This window comes from Tachypleus tridentatus, chromosome 6 (genome assembly GCF_004210375.1).
Source record: "Tachypleus tridentatus isolate NWPU-2018 chromosome 6, ASM421037v1, whole genome shotgun sequence".
Taxonomy (NCBI): domain Eukaryota; kingdom Metazoa; phylum Arthropoda; class Merostomata; order Xiphosura; family Limulidae; genus Tachypleus; species Tachypleus tridentatus.
Window position 1 is genome coordinate 1,962,918 of NC_134830.1, and position 20,782 is coordinate 1,983,699.

At 35.7% G+C, this 20,782-nt stretch overlaps 1 protein-coding gene across 1 annotated transcript in view; it reads right to left on the bottom strand.

The window, feature by feature from the left end:
- The window catches only part of LOC143251821 (uncharacterized), a 124,687-nt gene extending 110,376 nt beyond the window's left edge, over positions 1–14,311 (bottom strand). Inside the window, exons 1-4 of the mRNA XM_076503061.1 lie at positions 14,157–14,311; positions 13,394–13,621; positions 12,621–12,800; positions 9,264–9,357 (exon numbers count right to left, since the gene is read on the bottom strand). The gene's annotated coding sequence lies outside the window, so the exon portion shown is untranslated. The remainder of the gene's footprint in view (positions 1–9,263; positions 9,358–12,620; positions 12,801–13,393; positions 13,622–14,156) is intronic.
- Between the last annotated feature and the right edge of the window lie 6,471 nt (positions 14,312–20,782).

Consider the following 20,782-nt stretch of genomic DNA (forward strand, 5'->3'; position numbering starts at 1 on the left):
TAGCTTGGAAGAACTAGCTGGGGGATTCCAAAGAATGATAAGTATTCTAATACTGGCTCATTCAATTGTCAATACAGATCATAGTGTTAATATTTACATTCTGTAATAGCTTGGAAGAACAAGCCGAGGGATTCCAAAGAATGATAAGTATTCTAATACTGGCTCATTCAATTGTTAATACAGATCATAGTGTTAATATTTACATTCTGTAATAGCTTGGAAGAACTAGCCGGGGGATCCAAAGAATGATAAGTATTCTAATCCTGACTCATTCAATTGTCAGGACGGATCACAATGTTAATATTTACATTCTGTAATAGCTTGGAAGAACTAGCCGGGGAATCCAAAGAATGATAAGTATTCTAATACTGTCTCATTCAATTGTCAATACAGATCATGGTGTTAATATTTACATTCTGTAATAGCTTGGAAGAACTAGCTGGGGGATTCCAAAAAATGATAAGTATTCTAATACTGGCTCATTCAATTGTCAATACAGATCACAGTGTTAATATTTACATTCTGTAATAGCTTGGAAGAATTAGTAGGGGGATTCCAAAGAATGATAAGTATTCTAATACTGGCTCATTCAATTGTCAATACAGATCATAGTGTTAATATTTACATTCTGTAATAGCTTGGAAGAACAAGCCGAGGGATTCCAAAGAATGATAAGTATTCTAATACTGGCTCATTCAATTGTTAATACAGATCATAGAGTTAATATTTACATTCTGTAATAGCTTGGAAGAACTAGCTGAGGGATTCCAGAGAATGATAAGTATTCTAATACTGGCTCATTCAATTGTCAATACAGATCATGGTGTTAATATTTACATTCTGTAATAGCTTGGAAGAATTAGTAGGGGGATTCCAAAGAATGATAAGTATTCTAATACTGGCTCATTCAATTGTCAATACAGATCATAGTGTTAATATTTACATTCTGTAATAGCTTGGAAAAACTAGCAGGGGGATTCCAAAGAATGATAAGTATTCTAATACTGGCTCATTCAATTGTTAATACAGATCATAGTGTTAATATTTACATTCTGTAATAGCTTGGAAGAACTAGCTGAGGGATTACAGAGAATGATAAGTATTCTAATACTGGCTCATTCAATTGTCAATACAGATCATGGTGTTAATATTTACATTCTGTAATAGCTTGGAAGAACTAGCCGGGGGATTCCAAAGAATGATAAGTATTCTAATCTTGATTCATTCAATTGTTAATACAGATCATGGTGTTAATATTTATATTCTGTAATAGCTTGGAAAAACTAGCTGGGGGATTCCAAAGAATGATAAGTATTCTAATACTGGCTCATCCAATTGTTAATACAGATCACAGTGTTAATATTTACATTCTGTAATAGCTTGGAAGAACAAGCCGAGGGATTCCAAAGAATGATAAGTATTCTAATACTGGCTCATTCAATTGTCAATACAGATCACAGTGTTAATATTTACATTCTGTAATAGCTTGGAAGAACTAGCCAGGGATCCAAAGAATGATAAGTATTCTAATCCTGACTCATTCAATTGTCAGGACGGATCACAATGTTAATATTTACATTCTGTAATAGCTTGGAAGAACTAGCGGGGATCCAAAGAATGATAAGTATTCTAATACTGTCTCATTCAATTGTCAATACAGATCATGGTGTTAATATTTACATTCTGTAATAGCTTGGAAGAACTAGCTGGGGAATTCCAAAGAATGATAAGTATTCTAATACTGGCTCATTCAATTGTTAATACAGATCACAGAGTTAATATTTACATTCTGTAATAGCTTGGAAGAACTAGCTGGGGGATTCCAAAGAATGATAAGTATTCTAATACTGGCTCATTCAATTGTCAATACAGATCACAGTGTTAATATTTACATTCTGTAATAGCTTGGAAGAATTAGCAGGGGGATTTTAAAGAATGATAAGTATTCTAATACTGGCTCATTCAATTGTCAATACAGATCATAGTGTTAATATTTACATTCTGTAATAGCTTGGAAGAACAAGCCGAGGGATTCCAAAGAATGATAAGTATTCTAATACTGGCTCATTCAATTGTTAATACAGATCATAGTGTTAATATTTACATTCTGTAATAGCTTGGAAGAACTAGCCGGGGGATTCCAAAGAATGATAAGTATTCTAATCCTGACTCATTAAATTGTTAATATAGATCATGGTGTTAATATTTATATTCTGTAATAGCTTGGAAAAACTAGCTGGGGGATTCCAAAGAATGATAAGTATTCTAATACTGGCTCATTCAATTGTTAATACAGATCATAGTGTTAATATTTACATTCTGTAATAGCTTGGAAGAACTAGCTGAGGGATTCCAAAGAATGATAAGTATTCTAATACTGGCTCATTCAATTGTTAATACAGATCATAGTGTTAATATTTACATTCTGTAATAGCTTGGAAGAACTAGCTGAGGGATTACAGAGAATGATAAGTATTCTAATACTGGCTCATTCAATTGTCAATACAGATCATGGTGTTAATATTTACATTCTGTAATAGCTTGGAAGAACTAGCCGGGGGATTCCAAAGAATGATAAGTATTCTAATCTTGATTCATTCAATTGTTAATACAGATCATGGTGTTAATATTCATATTCTGTAATAGCTTGGAAAAACTAGCTGGGGGATTCCAAAGAATGATAAGTATTCTAATACTGGCTCATCCAATTGTTAATACAGATCACAGTGTTAATATTTACATTCTGTAATAGCTTGGAAGAACAATCCGAGGGATTCCAAAGAATGATAAGTATTCTAATACTGGCTCATTCAATTGTCAATACAGATCACAGTGTTAATATTTACATTCTGTAATAGCTTGGAAGAACTAGCCAGGGGATCCAAAGAATGATAAGTATTCTAATCCTGACTCATTCAATTGTCAGGACGGATCACAATGTTAATATTTACATTCTGTAATAGCTTGGAAGAACTAGCCAGGGGATCCAAAGAATGATAAGTATTCTAATACTGTCTCATTCAATTGTCAATACAGATCATGGTGTTAATATTTACATACTGTAATAGCTTGGAAGAACTAGCTGGGGGATTCCAAAGAATGATAAGTATCTAATACTGGCTCATTCAATTGTTAATACAGATCACAGAGTTAATATTTACATTCTGTAATAGCTTGGAAGAACTAGCTGGGGGATTCCAAAGAATGATAAGTATTCTAATACTGGCTCATTCAATTGTCAATACAGATCACAGTGTTAATATTTACATTCTGTAATAGCTTGGAAGAATTAGCAGGGGGATTTTAAAGAATGATAAGTATTCTGATACTGGCTCATTCAATTGTCAATACAGATCATAGTGTTAATATTTACATTCTGTAATAGCTTGGAAGAACAAGCCGAGGGATTCCAAAGAATGATAAGTATTCTAATACTGGCTCATTCAATTGTTAATACAGATCATAGTGTTAATATTTACATTCTGTAATAGCTTGGAAGAACTAGCCGGGGGATTCCAAAGAATGATAAGTATTCTAATCCTGACTCATTCAATTGTTAATACAGATCATGGTGTTAATATTTATATTCTGTAATAGCTTGGAAGAACTAGCTGGGGGATTCCAAAGAATGATAAGTATTCTAATACTGGCTCATTCAATTGTCAATACAGATCATAGTGTTAATATTTACATTCTGTAATAGCTTGGAAGAACAAGCTGGGGATTCCAAAGAATGATAAGTATTCTAATACTGGCTCATTCAATTGTTAATACAGATCACAGTGTTAATATTTACATTCTGTAATAGCTTGGAAGAATTAGTAGGGGGATTCCAAAGAATGATAAGTATTCTAATACTGGCTCATTCAATTGTCAATACAGATCATAGTGTTAATATTTACATTCTGTAATAGCTTGGAAGAACAAGCTGGGGATTCCAAAGAATGATAAGTATTCTAATACTGGCTCATTCAATTGTTAATACAGATCATAGAGTTAATATTTACATTCTGTAATAGCTTGGAAGAACTAGCATTCCAGAGAATGATAAGTATTCTAATACTGGCTCATTCAATTGTCAATACAGATCATGGTGTTAATATTTACATTCTGTAATAGCTTGGAAGAATTAGTAGGGGGATTCCAAAGAATGATAAGTATTCTAATACTGGCTCATTCAATTGTCAATACAGATCATAGTGTTAATATTTACATTCTGTAATAGCTTGGAAGAACAAGCCGAGGGATTCCAAAGAATGATAAGTATTCTAATACTGGCTCATTCAATTGTTAATACAGATCATAGTGTTAATATTTACATTCTGTAATAGCTTGGAAGAACTAGCTGAGGGATTCCAAAGAATGATAAGTATTCTAATACTGGCTCATTCAATTGTCAATACAGATCATGGTGTTAATATTTACATTCTGTAATAGCTTGGAAGAACTAGCCGGGGGATTCCAAAGAATGATAAGTATTCTAATCCTGACTCATTCAATTGTTAATACAGATCATGGTGTTAATATTTATATTCTGTAATAGCTTGGAAAAACTAGCTGGGGGATTCCAAAGAATGATAAGTATTCTAATACTGGCTCATTCAATTGTTAATACAGATCATAGTGTTAATATTTACATTCTGTAATAGCTTGGAAGAACTAGCTGAGGGATTCCAAAGAATGATAAGTATTCTAATACTGGCTCATTCAATTGTTAATACAGATCATGGTGTTAATATTTATATTCTGTAATAGCTTGGAAGAACTAGCTGGGGGATTCCAAAGAATGATAAGTATTCTAATACTGGCTCATTCAATTGTCAATACAGATCATAGTGTTAATATTTACATTCTGTAATAGCTTGGAAGAACAAGCCGAGGGATTCCAAAGAATGATAAGTATTCTAATACTGGCTCATTCAATTGTTAATACAGATCATAGTGTTAATATTTACATTCTGTAACAGCTTGGAAGAACAAGCCGGGGGATTCCAAAGAATGATAAGTATTCTAATCCTGACTCATTCAATTGTCAATATGGATCACAGTGTTAATATTTACATTCTGTAATAGCTTGGAAGAACTAGCCGGGGGATTCCAAAGAATGATAAGTATTCTAATCCTGACTCATTCAATTGTTAATACAGATCATGGTGTTAATATTTACATTCTGTAATAGCTTGGAAGAACTAGCCGGGGGATTCCAAAGAATGATAAGTATTCTAATCCTGGCTCATTCAATTGTTAATACAGATCATGGTGTTAATATTTACATTCTGTAATAGCTTGGAAGAACTAGCCGGGGTCTCCAAAGAATGATAAGTATTCTAATACTGGCTCATTCAATTGTCAATACAGATCATAGTGTTAATATTTACATTCTGTAACAGCTTGGAAGAACAAGCCGGGGGATTCCAAAGAATGATAAGTATTCTAATCCTGACTCATTCAATTGTCAATACAGATCATGGTGTTAATATTTACAGTTGACATAGTTTGAACGTGCCAGAATTGTCAAGCTGCAAAAGCAACGTCTTTCTCAACGTGTCATCGCTGGTGAGATTGGGCATAGTAAAACTATTGTTGCAAATTTCTTCAAAGACCCTGATGGATACGTAACAAGAATTTCAAGCAGTCAGCCCAAGAAAGTTTTGCCGGCTTTGAGCAGGACGATTCAACGGGTTGTCCAGTAAGACACCAGCCGATTGTTGAATCAGATTAAGGCCCTTATGGATGCAAAATGCAGCTCAAGAAGAATAAGATGGCGTCTACGAGAGAAAGGCTATAAAAACCGAAATCATCTTCAAAGGCCACTCCTCCTTCCACACCACAGAAACAGCTTGGTTAAACTTTGCTGAAAAGCATGAAACATGGGACGATTGTTTGTTTTTTTGTTTGTTTTAAAATTTCGCACAAAGCTACTCGAGGGCTATCTGTGCTAGCCGTCCCTAATTTAGCAGTGTAAGACTAGAGGGAAGGCAGCTAGTCATCACCACCCACCGCGAACTCTTGGGCTACTCTTTTACCAACGAATAGTGGGATTGACAGTCACATTATAACGCCCCCACGGCTGAAAGGGCGTGCATGTTTTGCGCGACCGGGATGCGAACCCGCGACCCTCAGATTACGAGTCGCACGCCTTAACACGCTTGGCCATGCCGGGCCAACATGGGACGAAGAAAAGTGGATGAAGGTTTCGTTCTCTGATGAGAAAAAATTTAACTTGGATGTTCCAGATGGCTTCCAACATTACTGGCACGATAAGGAGACATTTTCTATATGACACAGTGGAGGAGGTTCCATCATGATCTGAGGTGCTTTCTCCTTCCACGTAACAGCAGCTGGCTATATTGGCATGTTGGAGAGAGCATCCTTGTTGACTGAAGGCCCTCGCTTGTATGGAAATGACTGGATCTTTCAGCAGGACAATGCTGCAATCCACAATGCCCACTGGACAAAGGTCTTTTTCATGGCGAATAACGTGATTCTTTTGGACCATCCAGCATGTTTGCACAAACTGAACCCAATTAAAAATGTTTGGGGGTGGATGGCAAGGGAAGTCTATAGAAATGGACATCAATTCTAAACAGTGCATGATATTCGTGAAGCCATCTTCACCACTTGATGTAACATTCCAGCCAGCCTTCTGCAAACGTTTATATTGACATGCCAAAGCGAATGTTTGAAATTATTTGCAACTCACTACTGAGACCTCTTGTTAGGCATTTCCTACCCTGTTTAGGACTTCTTTTGGTATGGTCTTAAACTTTTGACCAGCTAGTATTTAGGCTAATTTCATAGTTTTCACATTTGCCCAATTAAATGCTAAAAAAGTTTATTTTTATTTTCCCTTTTCGTATTTTCATCTTTCGAAGCTCCACTCAAATAAGTGGTTGAGTCTGACAATGCAAAATGCATATTTTTTCTTTATGTCATTGGCCTTATGATTTTGGCCAGCAGTGTATATAACAGCTTTTTCAGTCTACAGATTCAACTGTATCCACATTTCCCACAAATAAGTACACAGTTGTCTGCTGTCTCACTAATATATAATTCCTTTTTCAGTCTTTTTATTCAACTGTATACAAATTTCCTACAAACAAGTACACAGTTGTCTGCTTGTCTTACTAATATATAACAACTTTTTCAGTCTCTACTTTTCACTGTGTCCACATTTTCTACAAATGAGTAGACAGTTGTCTGTTTGTCTAACTAATATATAAGATCTTTTTCAGTCTCTACACTCACACCTATCCACACCTTCTACAAATGAGTACACAGTTGTCTCCTTGTCGCACAAATATGTAACAGCTCTTTCAGCCTGTACATACTACTGTATTCACATTTTCTACAAACTAGTGTCTATTAGTTTGCTTGTCTGACTAATAACTAACAATTGTACATTCTACTGTATCCACATTACCTACAAAGAACTACACCGTTATCTGCTTCTCTAACTAATATATAACAACTGTGCATTAAATTGTATCCATATTTTCTACAAATAAATACACAGTTGTCTGCCTGTTTCATTTATATGTAACAGCTTTTTCAGTCTGTACATTCAACTATATCCACATTTTTTCCAAATAAATCCACAGTTATCTGCTTGTGTCGCTAATATATAACTGCTTTTTCAGTCTCTTTATTCAACTGTATACACATTTCCTGAAACATCATTGTCTACATACCATCTAGATATCAACTGATCTAACATTATTCTTGCGTAAAAAGGTAAATTATTCTCTAACGTGAATTTTGTTCTTTTTGACTGTTTTTCGTAACATATTGTTGATAGTACATGTTTATAATGAATGGTAAAATATGTAAAGAAACGATAACTTTATTATCAACAGTAAGTTATTTTGTTCACAGTGTTGAAATATCCAACCTGTATAACACGATGTTTAATATCCAACTTCTTGTTGTTCCTCACAGGGTTTTCAGTTGTTTTTGTTTTAAAACAGTTTATGGTGAAACTTTTTATTTTAATTAATTGTTTTGTTGTTTGTTATTAAACACAAAATTAAACACATGGGCTATCCGTGCTCTGCCCTTATTGGTCCTTAAGGAAATTCTGAGGAATTTTGTGAGTGTTTTTATTAAATACCAGGTAAATCTAGTGAAACATTCTATATAAATATATAAAAGTTATTAGGACCAAGAAATACTTGTGTGAACTTTAAAAACATAGTTCTTTCTAATATTTCAGTCTCCATGTTGTTCTGATATTATTTCATGTGGAAACATATTATTCTAAGCCATTAATCACATTTCAAAATTATTATTTTTCTTTTTTTGTGTCATATTATAAATCAATTCAGGAAAAGATTAGAAACTGCTTCTGGAACATATTTCACAACATTTAAGGGTTAAAGTGAAGATAATATATCTAAATAAAGACATTTCAAGAATGAATGAAACTCTCATTGTATTGACTCTTTTCCTTTTCTTAAAGCTTTAGTGAAAAATTAACCAAAACTTAATTAGTTTTATTTAATAAGAGGAAGGTATTGGTAGAGTCAATTGCATTTACAATAATTTATACGTATCATTGTTGAAACAAATAGCCACATTCTTTATGCATGTTCTATATTACCACTGTTTCTCATAGTTAATTTTAGAATAACAAAAAAAATGATAATAATGAATAATTCTGAAACTTTCTTAAATTTATGGTACAATCTGTATCGAATTTGATTAAGAAACAAAATTATTCATCATTGGAAAATCATAAATTTAAAAACTGTCATAAAGAAAACGGACTAATTTAATAAATTCTTCATGACATCATTTGAAACATGGCCACAAAAGATAATTTATAATAAGCCCAGTGTTTTAAATATTAACACATCAAAAAACCAACAGGACTATCAAGCTACCACTGTTTGAAACACAATAACACCAAATAACTAAAAGTGTTCTATGAAATATTTTCATTTCTAGCTTAAATCGCATTTTTTTCACAAATCATTTATTCACTAAAGATTTATTTATCTAGTACAGCGGTAAGTCTATGGATTTAAAACGCTAAAATCAGGGGTTCAATTCCCCTCAATGGGCTCAGCAGATAGCCTGATGTGGCTTTGCTATAAGAAAAACACACACACTAAAGATATTTAAAATGGCTAATTAAAATGTACAAATTTTAATGTTTTAAAAACAGTATTATTCTTATATAGTACAACTGATAGTTAAGTAATTTTTGTGAAAGAAACTATTTATAAGTCATTCTTCCTATTGTGGGATTTAAAGAGACTTACTGGCAAGCTGTAAGGTAAGCATTGGTGAGCTTGTGACAAGGAGCAGGCTTCACTTTCAGGAATTTGTTTATTTTTAATGGTGGACATTCAACAACTGAAAACAAGAAGTGAAATACATGAAGTTTTGTTGAACTATAAAAAGATATAGAAATAAATAAAAATTCTTACATAGCAACCAACATAAAGGTAGTTGGTTAGAAAATTCTTACATAATAATTAGGGTAGATGTAACTAGTTAAAAGTAATATTAATTTAAAGAATAAACACCTGTTAGTCACAAGAAATTATCAACTATACCAAAAACACTTCAAAGAAAAGTAACCATGAGTATGTGAAAATATACTGAAAAAAGGAATATACATACTATGGTCTTTTCCTTACCAGCTCATCACAATAAAAAGATATGAAGTGAATTATTTCACATGAATTCAATGAAAAAAAGATATAAAAATATTCTAATTTCTTACCACTTTTACTATAAGGTTTTGAGTATTTTTATGTAAATAATGTTTACTAACAGATCATCTGTGTCCAAGTATTATAGAATTTATCATGTTTTAAAGGCATATTCTAGCATTGATCAATATGTTATCCTTCCACGTCTAATAGATTACATCTTAATGTTGATCATTGTGTTCACCTTCCTTTTCTACTAGGGTATGTCTTAATGTTCAACATTGTGTTATCCTTCCTTCTCTAATAGGGTACATCTAAAGGTTGATCATTTTCTTATACTTCCTTCTCTAATAGGGTACGTCTTAACATTGATCATTGTAGCATCCTTCTTTCTAAAAATAGCGTCTTTCTTAACATTGATCATTATGTTATCCTTCCTTATCTAAAAGGATACATCTTAATGTTGAAGATTTTCTTATCCTTCCTTCTCTAATAGGGTACATCTTAAGGTTGAAGATTTTCTTATACTTCCTTCTCTAATACAGTACGTCTTAATGTTGATCATTTTGATAAACTTCCTTCTCTAATAGGGTACATGCTAATGTTAATCATTGTGTTATACTTCCTTTACTAATAGGGTACATCTTATCATTGATCATTGTGTTATCCTTCCTTCTCTAATACATTACATCTTAAAGTTGATCATTTTGTTTTACTTCATTCTCTAATATGGTACATCCCAATGTTGATCATTGTGTTATCCTTCCTTCTCTGATATGATACATCTTAATGTTTTTCATTGTGTTATCCTTCTTTCTCTGATAAGTTACATGCTAATGTTGATAAAATTGTTATTGTTCCTTCTCTGAGAGGATACATCTTAAGGTTGGCCATTTTCTTATACTTTCTTCTCTAATAGGATGCATCTTAATAATTATCCTTGTGTTATAATTCCTTCTCTACTTGGGTGCATCTCAATATTGATCAGCATGTTATACTTCTTTCTCCCAAGGGTACATCCTAATGTTGATCATTGTGTTATACTTAGTTTTCTAATAGGGTACATCTTAATAGTACACACCTTAAGGTTGCTCATTGTATCATCCTTCCTTCTAAAATAGGGTACATCTTAACATTGATCGTTCTGCTATCCTTCTTTCTCTACTAGAGGACATTTTAATGTTCAACATTGTGTTGTTCTTCCTTTTCTAATAAGGTATGTCTTAACATTGATCATTCTGTTATCCTTCCTTCACTAACAGGGTATATGCTTATGTTGATCATTATGTTATCCTTCCTTGTCTAATAGGGTACATCTTAATAGTATACACCTTAATGTTGATCATAGTGTTATCTTTCCTTCTCTAATAGGGTCCATCTTAATAGTATACACGTTAATGTTGATCACAGTGTTATCCTTCCTTCTCTAATAGGGTCCATCTTAATAGTATACACGTTAATGTTGATCACAGTGTTATCCTTCCTTCTCTAATAGGGTCCATCTTAATAGTATACACGTTAATGTTGATCATAGTGTTATCTTTCCTTCTCAAATAGGGTCCATCTTAATAGTATACACGTTAATGTTGATCATAGTGTTATCTTTCCTTCTCTAATAGGGTCCATCTTAATAGTATACACGTTAATGTTGATCATAGTGTTATATTTCCTTCTCAAATAGGGTCCATCTTAATAGTATACATGTTAATGTTGATCATAGTGTTATCTTTCCTTCTCTAATAGGGTCCATCTTAATAGTATACACGTTAATGTTGATCATAGTGTTATCTTTCCTTCTCTAATAGGGTCCATCTTAATAGTATACACGTTAATGTTGATCATATTCTCTTCTCTAATAGGGTCCATCTTAATAGTATACACGTTAATGTTGATCACAGTGTTATCCTTCCTTCTCTAATAGGGTCCATCATAATAGTATACACGTTAATGTTGATCATAGTGTTATCTTTCCTTCTCAAATAGGGTCCATCTTAATAGTATACACGTTAATGTTGATCATAGTGTTATCTTTCCTTCTCTAATAGGGTCCATCTTAATAGTATACACGTTAATGTTGATCATAGTGTTATCTTTCCTTCTCAAATAGGGTCCATCTTAATAGTATACATGTTAATGTTGATCATAGTGTTATCTTTCCTTCTCTAATAGGGTCCATCTTAATAGTATACACGTTAATGTTGATCATAGTGTTATCTTTCCTTCTCTAATAGGGTCCATCTTAATAGTATACACGTTAATGTTGATCATAGTGTTATCTTTCCTTCTCTAATAGGGTCCATCTTAATAGTATACACGTTAATGTTGATCATAGTGTTATCCGTCCTTCTCTAATAAGTTACATGCTAATATTGATCATTGTGTTATCTTTCCTTCTCTAATAGGTTACATGCTAATGTTGATCATTGTGTTATCTTTCCTTCTCTAATAGGGTATATCTTAACGATGATCATTGTGTTATCATTCCTTTTCTAATGGGGTACATCTTAATGTTGATCACTGCATTATCCTTCCTTCTGTAATAGGATACATCTTAATATTGATCATTGTGTTATACATCCTTCTATAATAAGGCAAGTCTTAAGACTGACTATTGTGTTATTCTTCCTTAAATAATAGGGTGCATGCTAATGTTGATCATTGTGTTATCCTTCCTTTACTAATAGGGTACATCTTAATAGTATACACCTTAGTGTTATCCTTTCTTCTCTAATAGGGTCCATCTTAATAGTATACACCTTAATGTTGATCATTGTGTTATCCTTCCTTCTCTAATAGATTACATGCTAATGTTGATAATTGTGTTATCCTTCCTTCTCTAATAGGCTACATGCTAATGTTGATCATTGTGTTATCTTTGATGCTTAATTAAACTAAACTGCTAAATCACTGAATAAAACTTAATTATATTCCTAAGTATTGGCACACAGTGACAACATTTACCTTTACAATACGTTTCTTCTCCAGTCCATGAGCCATTAATAAGACACGTTCTCAGATTAGAGCCCTGTAGAGTATAACCTTTATTACAACTTAAGAAACAGGTCGTTCCAAAAGTGAATTCCGATGCCGTACAGTTGTGGTTTCCATTATTGGGGTATCCCAAGGCAGAACAACGTATTTCTACATAAAATATACTATATTAAGTAATGTTGTTTTAAAATGCATTTCTAAGGTCTTCTCCTAACTTCTAAAAAGAAAACAACTCTTAAATAAAAATACTAAATTATTATTTTTTTTAAATAGCACTGCACTAGTTTCATTGTGACTTGAATATTTGTTATATAAATTGCAGTATCCAAAACAATCCCACTTAAATGGTCAATAAAATAACTCTTATAGAAATACATCAAATAATGCAAGTTAATTGGATAAGGAAAGTAATGTTTAGAGCACTAAAATAACACAAGTTTATTGTTACAAAATCCATAAATCTTCCTTTTTTTGTTGCAATATACTTTTCATGTATAAAATCGGCATCACAGAACAGATTTAAACTTAGATTTACCTACTCTCACAATGAAACTCAAAATAATCCTACTTGATCCTTACCACAATAAATCAAAATAAATGTTTTGTAGTACTTAGTTTCTTCAACAATATTAAGTCCCATTTTACTTAAAATTGTAAATAAATGTTTCAATGGTGAGAGCCATTTACAATTATTGTTTTGTCGTGAAATCTTTAAATCTTCCTTTATTATGTGTATAACTTACTCTCACAATGGAACTCCTCTCCTGACCACCTTCTGGTATCAAGGCATCTCCGAGGCTCAGAGGGCAGAATATGCCATGGTTCTTTATGTGCACCTTGTGTTTGGTTACAAAAAAAAGGACAGTGTCCCTCTTTGCATTTAAATGAACAAGTAGAATTGTACGTATTTCCACATTTGGAAGGGATCAATACACCGCCATCTGGAGGAGCCAAGTCAACACATTCCACAGCTACATAGAGAGGAACAGCAAGGATACAAACTTCTTAAACTAACATACAAGTTCACGAACATTTAGAACTAGCTTATTTTAATTTCAGTTCAAAAACAAAAATATTCTATGACATTTTCATTAAACAAGTACTGACTGTGCCTGTTTTTTAAAGAGCTCTCAATAGTCTAAATAACAGGTGTAGGATTGTTCATTTATCGTTACAACACTTTCAGTAATGAGCACCTCAACTTAAGACCTTATTCTATTCCTTAAAATGTGATTTATATAGCTTAAATACAACATCACTCTTAGTGATGTTGTATTTAAGCTATATAATCAAGATAATTTAATAATCACCATAGAATCAAATAATAATAAGCATGGGAAGCAGTTAACATCTTTCCTCGTACCTATAGCATTCAAATTGTAAACATAATATACACGCTTATATATTAAGAACACGTCTCTGAATGTTAACAATATTTCGTTCTGGTAAACTTTGCATCAAATAATTATTTTGAAGATGAATGAGCACTAGTTTTCATTCACGTACGAACACATGGTTCCCCTGTCTTCGGGTTTCCCTTGTACCCTTGGATACAAAAACAGTCACCAATGGTTGTGCTTCTTTCTTCAAGTGTGGTAGAATTAGACGGGCAGGATTTGCAAAGGTCAGAGCCGGCGCCTCTCTTGTATGTTCCCTTTGGACACACTGGAAAAGAAATCGGGTTTTAGAAAACATATAATCCAACAACTCAAACAGAACAATAATTATTTTAAAGAATCAGTCTTACAAATATAACACTAATTCACTCAACATGGACGTAACGTTACCATTACACCATTCTCCTTGTGAATCAGCAGTACCTATTAGAACCACACTTCTATTTACATTATAATTTGTGTTATCTAATGTATTTGTCTTGGTCAGTTTTGGTTTCAGTTCTCTGATCACTAAATATTAAATTTCTAAAACACAGAATGCTGTAACACTATAGAATATTTCCTCTATTAATCAACAGCACATGTTTAACTGTACAGCTACAGAACGTTTTCGCTGTTAATTAACATAACATGTTTAACCCTAATACTACAAAAAAAAGAAATCATTGTTATTCAACAGTACCTCTTAGCGCCACACTTCTATTTACACTATATATTTTTTATGTTATCTACTAGTCTTGGTTAATTCTAGTTTCAGTTCTCTGATAATTTAATATTATTTTGTTATTTATTATTCAGCAGAAAATGCTGAAACCTGAGTTAACTGTCCCGTCACACATGTTGTGTAATTTACATAAACATAAATGAAAAACAGATTTCTTTTATTAGTGTAACTTTAATACATACCGTTAGGTGACGAAACGCGGAACTAGGCCTGTTTTCAAGAGTTATACATGACTTTTTGAAAGACGCACACACGATCACTTTCACATGGTTCGAACTGTGTGTTCCACCTTCAAGAAACTTTTTAAGTGTATCTGAGATATAAATGTCATATCAGAGACATTTGCAAATGTGGTGTTTTTAAAATGTTGTAAATGTTTTTCTTTATTTTGTTTCGAACTCGAAGCACACATAAAGGATAGAAAAATCAAAAAATTACGTTTGGGTTTATTAAACGACTGTAATAAGCGGTTCTCAACCTTCAACAAGATCTGGTTGATTTTGAATGAATAGTCCAGTATGGGTGAATTTTCGTTAGATTTCTGTTTTAAATTGTGTATCGGTTCTTGTAATTTTGAGGTTAAGAAATGTATAGTCCAGTATGGGATACATTCCTTGGGACTCAGCACATGAAACAAAACAAAAACTCAACATACTAAGAAACCAAATAAACACAGCCATAAAACTATGTTCACCAGATAAAATTAACGATGCATTAGACAAAATAAAACAATACTTCATCAACATCAATAAGTTTCCTCCACAAACCGTAGAAAATATTATACGCACACACCTAGAGAGAAAGCAAAATCAACCAAGAAAAGTAAATATTTCCCAGGATTTAAAAAATCACGAAACCATATACTGCTGCATACCGTATATTCCCGACATCAGCAGAAAAATAACCAACATTTGGCAAAAATTAGTAACAAAATATGACGTTCCAGTTAATAATAAATTTATTAAAAAACCAGACACAAAACTGAGGTCTATATTGTATAAAACCTACACTGACAAACACCACACCAACATTATTTATAAAATACAATGTGATAACTGCCACGACTTCTATAATGGAGAAACAAGTAGAGAAATGGAAACCAGATTCAAAGAACACAAAAAGTCACCACACGTTTTCGAACACTGCAAGTCAAATAAACACAACATAACCATAGATGACACCCAAATACTAAATAAAGAAACAAATAAACAAACGCAAAATTAAAGAAGCCTTACTTATACAACAACTCAAGCCCAAATTAAACCAATACAAAGGAACACCTTTATACCTATATTAATAAATATAATCCAACATCTAAGCACGCCTTCTACATTCCTACACTCAATTACACAACGCCCTTCAAACATGTAGTCAGCTATCGGTCAGTTACCTCTTTCTTTTTTTGTGAACCTGACGATGACCGAAGAAGGTCTAAACATTGTTCGTTTCTTTACAGAAAATGTTTCTCAACCCAAACCAGCCGTTTTACACATATACCTGGCTCGTGCTTGAGCTGTAAACAAAGAAGAGAATCAGACAAGATGATCATAACTAAATTGAGATAAAAGACATTAGTAAATAGTGCTGAGTATATTAATGAGTGAAATGTGCGTTTGCCAAAAGGATGGTATAGCTGATAAATCGGTAAACTGGGCTGTAAGCGAGTTACGGTTCACATCATACAGGTGGTATGTCGTATATTTTATCAAGGTAGCAATGGGAAGTGTATCATGGTAGACGGAAGGCAATCCTGATAGCCGTATATTGTAATTTTTTCGTGAGAGAGTCGGGCATGCTACAGAGTAGCATGCAACTGTACTCGACCAGGGGTCTAACGTAACTTTGTATATAAACATAATGGTGTAAGGGGTACATCCTTTGTTCATATCGCTAATCCTTCGAAGGAAGGAGAAGCGGTGACTCATACATGATGCAATTGTGTTAATATGGGTTGACCAAGTAAGTTTAGAATTAAAATGGACACCTAGAAATTTAACAGATTTTAAGAAGGGGATCACAGTATCATGGATTTTAATTTGTACCTTGGACGTTCTTTTCTTATTAAAGCATCTATAAAATAAAATGGCTTGAGATTTGTAAGGATTAAGTGCTACCCGCCATTTGTCGCACCATTGCGTGATGGCGTTGATGGTGGTCTGTACATCACAAGCAGCTGTAACCGGTGTGTCACCGGGGTATTGTGAGGCATGAATGTGAGTAATGTCATTTATAAAGAGAATGTATAACAAACGGGTGAGCAAGGAGCATTGGGGAACAGTAAGGGGAACGAGTGAAAGAGTTCATTGTTAAGCACGGAGCCTTGGAGAACAGTAAGGGGAACGAGTGAGAGAGATCATTGTTAAGCATGGAGCCTTGGGGGACTTCAGCTAATAAGGGGAACAAGTGAGAGAGTTCATTGTTAAGTACGGAGCTTTGAGGAACAGTAAGGGGAACGAGTGGGAGAGTTCATTGTTAAGCACGGAGCCTTGGAGAACAGTAAGGGGAACGAGTGAAAGAGTTCATTGTTAAGCACAGAGCCTTGGGGAACAATAAGGGGAACGAGTGAGAGAGATCATTGTTAAGCACGGAGTTTTGGGGAACAGTAATAGGAACGAGTGAGAGAGTCCATTGTTAAATACGGAGCCTTCAAAAACAGTAAGAAGAACGAGTGACAGAGTTCATTGTTAAGCACGGAGCCTTGGAGAACAGTAAGGAAAACGAGTGAGAGATTTCATTGTTAAGCACGGAGCCTTGGGGAACAGTAAGGGGAACGAGTGAGAGAGATCATTGTTAAGCACGGAGCCTTGGAGAACAGTAAGAGGAACGAGTGAGAGAGATCATTGTTAAGCACGGAGCCTTGGAGAACAGTAAGGGGAACGAGTGAAAAGTTCATTGTTAAGCACGGAGCCTTGGGGAACAATAAGGGGAACGAGTGAGAGAGATCATTGTTAAGCACGGAGTTTTGGGGAACAGTAAGGGGAACGAGTGAGAGAGTCCATTGTTAAGTACGGAGCCTTCAGGAACAGTAAGAAGAACGAGTGAGAGAGTTCATTGTTAAGCACGGAGCCTTGGAGAACAGTAAGAAGAACGATGGAAAGAGTTCATTGTTAAGCACGTAGCCTTGGGGAACATTATGAGAAACAAGTGGGAGAGTTCATTGTTAAGCACGAAGCCTTGGGGAACAGTAAGGTGAACGAGTGAGAGAGATCATTGTTAAGCACGGAGCCTTGGGGAACAATAAGGGGAACGAGTGAAAGAGTTCATTGTTAAGCACGGAGCCTTGGAGAACAGTAAGGGGAACGAGTGAAAGAGTTCATTGTTAAGCATGGAGCCTTGGGGACTTCCGCTAATAAGGGGAACAAGTGAGAGAGTTCATTGTTAAGCACGGAGCCTTGAGGAACAGTAAGGGGAACGAGTGAAAGAGTTCATTGTTAAGCACGGAGCCTTGGGGAACAATAAGGGGAACGAGTGAGAGAGTTCATTGTTAAGCACGGAGCCTTGGGGAACAGTAAGGGGAACGAGTGAGAAGAGTTCATTGTTAAGCACGGAGCCTTCAGGAACAGTAAGGGGAACGAGTGAGAGAGTTCATTGTTAAGCACGGAGCCTTGGAGAACAGTAAGAAGAACGAGTGAAAGAGTTCATTGTTAAGCACGGAGCCTTGGGGAACAGTAAGAGAAACAAGTGGGAGAGTTCATTGTTAAGCACGGAGCCTTGGGGAACAGTAAGGGGAACGAGTGAGAGAGTTCATTGTTAAGCACTGAGCCTTGGGGAACAATAAGAGGAACGAGTGAAAGAGTTCATTGTTAAGCACGGAGCCTTGAGGAACAGTAAAAGGAACGAGTGAGAGAGTTCATTGTTAAACACGGAGCCTTGGAAAACAGTAAGGGGAACGAGTGAGAGAGTTCATTGTTAAGCACGTAGCCTTGGGGGACTTCCGCAAATAAGGGGAACAAGTGAGAGAGTTCATTGTTAAGTACGGAGCCTTGAGGAACAGTAAGGGGAACGAGTGAGAGAGTTCATTGTTAAGCACGGAGCCTTGGAAAACAGTAAGGGGAACGAGTGAGAGAGTTCATTGTTAAGCACGTAGCCTTGGGACTTCCGCTAATAAGGGGAACAAGTGAGAGAGTTCATTGTTAAGTACGGAGCCTTGAGGAACAGTAAGGGGAACGAGTGAGAGAGTTCATTGTTAAGCACGGAGCCTTGGAGAACAGTAAGGGGAACGAGTGAAAGAGTTCATTGTTAAGCACGGAGCCTTGGGAACAGTAAGGGGTAAGAGTGAGAGAGTTCATTGTTAAGCACGTAACCTTGAGGGACTCCCGCTAATAAGGGGAACAAGTGAGAGAGTTCATTGTTAAGCACGGAGCCTTGGGGAACAATAAGGGGAACGAGTGAAAGAGATCATTGTTAAGCACGGAGCCTTGGGGAACAGTAAGAGGAACGAGTGAAAGAGTTCATTGTTAAGCATGGAGCCTTGAGGAACAGTAAAGGGAACGAGTGAGAGAGTTCATTGTTAAGCACGGAGCCTTGGGGAACAGTAAGGGGAACGAGTGAGAGAGTTCATTGTTAAGCACGGAGCCTTGGAGAACAGTAAGGGGAACGAGTGAAAGAGTTCATTGTTAAGCACGGAGCCTTGGGGAACAGTAAGGGGAACGAGTGAGAGAGTTCATTGTTAAGCACGTAGCCTTGGGGACTTCCGCTAATAAGGGGAACAAGTGAGAGAGTTCATTGTTAAGCACGGAGCCTTGGGGAACAGTAAGGGGAACGAGTGAGAGAGTTCATTGTTAAGCACGGAGCCTTGGGGAACAGTAAGGGGAACGAGTGAAAGAGTTCATTGTTAAGCACGGAGCCTTGGGGAACAGTAAGGGAAACGAGTGAGAGAGTTCATTGTTAAGCACGGAGCCTTGGGGAACAGTAAGGGGAACGAGTGAGAGAGATCATTGTTAAGCACGGAGCCTTGGGAACAGAACAGTCATTGTTAAGCACGGAGCCTTGGGGAACAGTAAGAGGAACGAGTGAGAGAGTTCATTGTTAAGCACGGAGCCTTGGGGAACAGTAAGAGGAACGAGTGAGAGAGTTCATTGTTAAGCACGGAGCCTTGGAGAACAGTAAGGGGAACGAGTAAAAGAGTTCATTGTTAAGCACTGAGCCTTGGGGAACAGTAAGAGGAACGAGTGAAAGAGTTCATTGTTAAGCATGGAGCCTTGAGGAACAGTAAAGGGAACGAGTGAGAGAGTTCATTGTTAAACACGGAGCCTTGGGGAACAGTAAGGGGAACGAGTGAGAGAGTTCATTGTTAAGCACGGAGCCTTGGGGACTTCAGTATAAGGGGAACAAGTGAGAGAGTTCATTGTTAAGCACGGAGCCTTGGGGAACAGTAAGGGGAACGAGTGAGAGAGTTCATTGTTAAGCACGGAGCCTTGGGGAACAGTAAGGGGAACGAGTGAGAGAGTTCATTGTTAAGCACGGAGCCTTGGGGAACAGTAAGGGGAACGAGTGAGAGAGTTCATTGTTAAGCACGGAGCCTTGGGGAACAGTAAGGGGAACGAGTGAGAGAGTTCATTGTTAAGCACGGAGCCTTGGGGAACAGTAAGGGGAACGAGTGAGAGAGTTCATTGTTAAGCACGGAGCCTTGGGGAACAGTAAGGGGAACGAGTGAAAGAGTTCATTGTTAAGCACGGAGCCTTGGGGAACAGTAAGAGGAACGAGTGAGAGAGTTCATTGTTAAGCACGGAGCCTTGGGGAACAGTAAGGGGAACGAGTGAGAGAGTTCATTGTTAAGCACGGAGCCTTGGGGAACAGTAAGGGGAACGAGTGAAAGAGTTCATTGTTAAGCACGGAGCCTTGGGGAACAGTAAGGGGAACGAGTGAGAGAGTTCATTGTTAAGCACGGAGCCTTGGAGAACAGTAAGGGGAACGAGTGAGAGAGTTCATTGTTAAGCACGGAGCCTTGGGGAACAGTAAGGGGAACGAGTGAGAGAGTTCATTGTTAAGCACGGAGCCTTGGGGAACAG